The sequence below is a fragment of the Pararge aegeria genome, chromosome 5, assembly GCF_905163445.1.
Source record: "Pararge aegeria chromosome 5, ilParAegt1.1, whole genome shotgun sequence".
Taxonomy (NCBI): domain Eukaryota; kingdom Metazoa; phylum Arthropoda; class Insecta; order Lepidoptera; family Nymphalidae; genus Pararge; species Pararge aegeria.
Genome location: NC_053184.1, coordinates 18,536,393 through 18,542,582, shown reverse-complemented (window position 1 = coordinate 18,542,582; position 6,190 = coordinate 18,536,393).

Below are 6,190 nucleotides of genomic sequence, written 5' to 3'. Positions count from 1 at the left end.
AATAAATTAAAAAACATAAATACAATAAAAGAACCCTCAAAAATATGTAGAAAACGAAATAAACAAAAAATAATACAGTGATCATTCCCATCAATGCCCGGCCGATACAGACAAGTAGTGATCCTTCACTTGTTTCTTAAAAATGCCGATCGTTTGCGCCTCACGAATCTCTAACGGCAGGGCCAAAGTTTAACGGCCTGAACCGTAAAGGATTTGTGGAAAAAAGAGGACTTATGACCAGGCCCCTTCAGGATAAACCTCCTCGTAGAGCGAGCATCCTCAGGAGGCCCTGTGAATACAAATTTCTCTTTGAGATAAACAGGAGTAGAAGGATGGAACAAGATACAGTACAGAATAGAAAGAATATGCAAATTCCGGCGAATTCGGATTGGTAACCACTTGAGACGAGACCGAAAATGGGAAAAATGGTCATATTTGGCAATCCAAATATGAACCGGATGCTAGTATTTTGAAGTCTCTCAAGCTTATTTAACTGGTCTTCAGTTAAGTCAACAAAGCTTGCGTTAGCGTAATCAATAATGGGAAGGAGGAGAGTTTGTGCGAGCATAATTTTGGTAGGAATCGGAAGAAAAGAACGAAGGCGACGCAAAGAACCCAAAGCTGCAAAGGTTTTTCTACTGACCTCTTTCAGATGATGTGTCCAACTTAACGTTTGATCTAGATATATACCTAGATTTTTAACATTAACACAATAAGGAATTGTTACACCATCGAATTCAATCAAAAAATGGCGGATCATTTTGTGAATGGGGGCAAATTGACAAATTTAAATTTCAGATGGGGATTGTGTTGTCAAATTGGAACTTTTTTCAGTGTTGACAGTATCAGCATGTTGTAATGTCATTCATGCGGTCATTTAATTTTGGACATGCTTCGATTAAAGCAAATTGTTTTTAATATGATTTCAATAGGAAATTCATCAAATGTAACCTCGCTGTATTGATGATGATGTTGATGAGTTTTTACACATTTTTAAAAGTATGCATCGGTAGGTCTAGAATTACCTAAAGAATCATGTTGTGAAAGCGTAAACTCAACCCCACAAAGAAGTTCGCAGATGATATGCAGAGATATCACTAATTTATGTCCGTTTCTGTTAAGTTGATTCTTAATATCAGCTTTTTGTTTATAAAGAGAATATTATTTTGTCTCACAAGGACTATCTATACGTACTTATAATAAATCTGTAACTGGAAGATTTCTGTACTTTTAATATATTTTGAAAATTTTGACCGGGGGATGTTTTTTAATCAATACTGAGTCCAAAAAAGATTTTTATTGAATTTTTGTCCGTCTGTCTGTCTGCCTATCTGTCTGTTCGGGCATCACGTGAAAACTACAAAACGGATTTAAATAAAATTTGGTATAGTTGTACCTGATATTCCGGGTCAACTGAAATCCGGGTATAGGACTTTTTATCCCGATAAACAGTAAGTTTCCTCCGGGAAATACGATGAAATTTTTTATTAATTTTACTTCATAGCTCCGTTAAATTTGAATCGATTTTAATAATTCTTTTTTTATGTGAAAGTGTTTAGGTACTATTAAGCATGTATTATTGTCTAGTTTTAATGAAGATCTGATGAATATTGTCGGAGATACAGGACAAAACTCTTCACAGATAACAGCACGTCGCTAGGCATATGGGACAACGATCGAAACCATGCGTATCCTGGAATAGCTCATAGGCTTATTTGCATCCCGGAAAAGCTAATAGCTCTTACAGGATAACATCGCTATTTTTTTCTCCACATTTGTCTTTCTAACTAACGTTCAGACCTAGAATCGCTACATCAAATCTGGGCAGATCCGCTCCATTGTGTAGAATAGTTGTTACCTACAACAAATTGGTTGGAAGTGCTGGCTTGGATACTTTTCGACACTCCGTCCCATATTTCAAAAATAAAGTCAAAAAACTTTTAAAAGTACGGCAAGATTGTTTTTTTTTAAGTTATTTTTATTTTCTTGGTTATTTAAGTTTAAGGGTTTATTTATTTTTTCTCTTTTTCATTTTAAATTACTTTTGTTTAGCGGCTAAATATGACAAAATTTGGTGGTAAACAAAGAGTGTATTTTGTGTTATGCTTGCTAAGTTAGCCTTTAAGTGGGGTGTACAGCATTATAAAACAATTGTTAAATGTGTCCATATATTAACATAGGTTGTATACACGTTGGCTTCCTAATATATAAATAATAAATTTCAATGAGAAATGTTGCAAAAACTGCAATAAATATCTTTTTTGAGAGCGTGTGAACATACGACTACTTTTTGAAGTTGACTCATTCGCGTACGAAGTCGCGCGGGTCCGCTAGTAGAAGTATAATCTTTGACAAAATAAACTTAATAATCTTCGAACTTATAATTCAAATGAAGTAAGGTTGAATTTTGTCCACTATGCGACGACAAGTAATTATAATTTGGACTTGAGAGCGAGTGGTGAGAAGGAAGGTACCTTTCTGGGAATCTTTATTTAGGAACGTGTTTATGTTTATTATTGTGTAAACGATAGACTAACTATTATTTGTTTTTAATACCGATCAATGTGTATGAAATTATAAAAGACTATCTATTTATCATTTCCCTTATTTCATGTCAACTTCGAGATTTTAGGTCAAAGAAATTTAGGTCACCGGAAGTTAGTTTTTATAATTAGTTTCTGAGTGAAGCTTTTGGTATAAAATACCTATGCTTTGAAAGACTTTTTATTAAATTAAAAAAAAAATGAAATTTCTCCTCTTATTTAATATTTTTTATAATTTTCAATAAAATACTGGCACTGTGACCGGTATCAAGGTGATCCTTCAAATACTTATTTTCTTACTTTCTTTAATTAAAAAGAGAGAAAAAATTAAAACAAGAGTTAAAAGTAGGTAGATACCTTTTTAGTAGTCAGTAAATTAAGCCGCCTCCATATCCTACAAACAGTAGCTGTTTGTCTGAAATTACTTAATTAGTGTGGTGGTCTTTAATTTGCTTTAACTTTTTTTATTACACTACACGTTAGCCCTTGACTGCAGTTACACCTGGTGGTAAGTGATGATGCAATATAATATGGTCATACCCCTAATTAGTTTCTACGCCACATCGCACCGGAACACTAAATCGCTTAGCGGCACGTCTTTGTCGGTAGGGTGGTAACTAGCCACGGCCGAAGCCTCCAACGAGACCAGACCCGAGAAAATGCAGCAATTATAAATCGTCCCTGCCGGGAATCGAACCCGGGATCTGCTTAAATTCCTAGCGCTCATCGTTGCGCCAGGAAGGTCGTCAAAAGTACGTTGGTGTAAGCTGTAATAACTGTACCGAGCTTTATACCAGCGCTAGGTAGCTGGTATTGCTAGCTGGTATGGCTAGCGCAGCTTCTGGCCTCAGTTACTAGTTAGTTACATGAATAATTCAACACAAGCAAGATACAAGTGTGTTGACGGCAAATTTGAAGCGGTGGGTCATTTCGATTTGAGTATAATGGAGCTTTTAAGGACTTTTGAAACGCATATGTCCAGGAGTTGCCTTAATTAGTATTATTTTTAATAACTGATTCGAGGATAAGAAAAAATACATAACAGGTATCTACAGTTTCATCCAAAATATTTATTTTCATAATGATCTGCAGTTTAGAAATAAATATCACAATTTTACCTTATTTAAGTTATTATTACTGTTGAACATTAACACTCCATTATTTCTAACTTGTCTTATAATGTAAACAATATTTCCATTTCTTTTTAGTGTAAAAGTATGTTTTAAAAATATAAAAAAACAAGTGTGATAAAATAAATAAATGAACACAGATAAGATAACCTATGTACCATAATAAAAGAACATAAAATTAGTGGCAGTTACTTGGCCAAAGAATTAGTTTGGCCATTCAAAGAAGCTATGCTGCCAGCATCTTAGGTACTCGCTGCGTGGGTTTGAAGACGCATTAGATTCTATTTCGTTTTATTTTGACACACAGATAAAAAACATATTTTCATCATGTAGGTTTATCTTATCAACTCATTACCGGTTCACCACAGAGCACGGGTCTCCTACCACAATGAGAAGGGGTTAAGGCCGTAGTCCACCGCGCTGGCCCAGTGCGGATTGGTGGACTCCACACCCCTTTGAGCACATTATATAGGACTCTCAGGCAGGCAGGTTCCTCACGATGTTTTCCTACACCGTTGAAGGAAGTGATATTTTAATTACTTAAAATGCACATAACTTAGAAATGTCGGTGCGTGCTGGGATTCAAACTCGGCCCCCCGAAAATGAAGTCGAGCTCCTACCCAATGCGGATCACCGCTTCCGCCATTATGTAGGTTTCCTTTTTATATTATTTTCTTAACAATTTGATATAAACTTTGCAAAAGTAACAATAACAGTGTTTACATTACAAGAGTGCAAGAAAAATAGACTAAGTAATCTTAATGTAGGTATATCAATACTAATACTAGAAAGCTTAAAGGTATAGTATTATATATAATTTATAAACATAAACACTTGGCGGACCCGGCAGACGTCATCATGCCCGTAAAAGCTGCGCCACCTATCGGTTGACATATTCACACAAAATTGGCCAGTCCAATTGTCTAGAAGGATGTAGAGACAAACACATTTACAGAAATATTATAATATTATCATCATCACATCCACCCATTATCGGCCCACTACAGAGCACGGTTCTCCTCCCACAATGAGAAGGGGTTTTAAGGCCGTAGTCCACAACGATGGCACATTGGTGGACTCCACACACCTTTGAGAACATTATGTAGTACTCTAAGGCATGCAGGTTTCCTCACGACATGCTTCAATTGTGAAGGAATATTATCCATTAATATGTATAATATTCCTTCACAATTGAAGACATTTCCTTATTTTAATTTAAAGCGGCATAAACCGCGAAGGCAACCTTTATAATATAATGGGAATTGCAATTGTTATCTTAATACTACTTATCACATTATTTCTTATTACTATGCAAATCATAAAACCTAGTACGATGAGTAAAGCTTTAACAAACAACCGTGAAATGAAGTCGGATTTTTTTTTGACGAACCAAGCAAATATACATCAAAAAATTTAAATGTACTTTACATTTAAATTTGCGCTGGTCGCTTCTCTCGCCATACCGCTCACGTACCAGCTGTATTAGAACCTATTGGTTTGGCGCGGAGCGATGGCAAGAGACTGATTTTAGGTTATATTTTAGGTTATATTTATAATACTATTATTTTAAAGAATAAATAAATGTTATTTAAATTTTTAATTTTTTGATGTAAATTAAATTAATTTTGTAAAATTAATTACATAAATAGTAAATTAAATTTTTAATTGGCTAGCTGGCTAGCTGGCTTTATTCGCTTAGAACTCCTGTTTTCTTATACTCCGAGATAGGTATTGAGTAGATAGCATATAGAAACATTCATTTCTGTGAAATCAAAACCGGTTCAGCCGTGCAAAGATTAGTCAAGACACAGATACAAATACAGACAAAAACTAAAATTTTACTTTATCAGTGTTGTAAAGCAAATAACTGTGAGCTTGGCGAGATGCAGTTATTTCAAAAATAAATTGCCACTTTAATTTTATTTCCTTCTACAGATAAATGTAAACATTTATTTTGGACTTTGAAATTAAAATGTCTGAAATAATAAGAAAAGCAGAAAAATCTCTATATTTTATAAAGGTCCACCAGACCTTCGTATCAAAAGATGTTCATTAATCATGAGATAAACTTTGAAGACACAATGGTAATAAAAAAATTCTTTCCTTTCTCTTGAAAACACACCGACATTTTTACTGAGCAATCTTGGATGTTTACTTTAAATTGATTCGAGTGCGAACGTGGGTTTCATGTACAGGGTGTGTCATGTATAAATATTAGATCGAATATGTCTAATAAAAAAAATCTGTTTGGGGATTTGCGTATTCATCAAATATCTCGTACCTATACTTGATTAATAGTTTAGTTAGTATTGGTAAGGTACAAAGCTAAGTTTATTAGTATAATTATATTCTTCATTCAAAAATATAGCGGAAAAACTCCATCCAAGAACAGTCAGTTTATTTATCAGCGAAATGATCTAAATGTTTTAGAACTTGAATGCTCCCAAACTTGCTTGCTCCATGCAACATGTTTCTTGTTTCTGTTTTGTATGTAAAAACGAAGTGAAAAACTTCCTA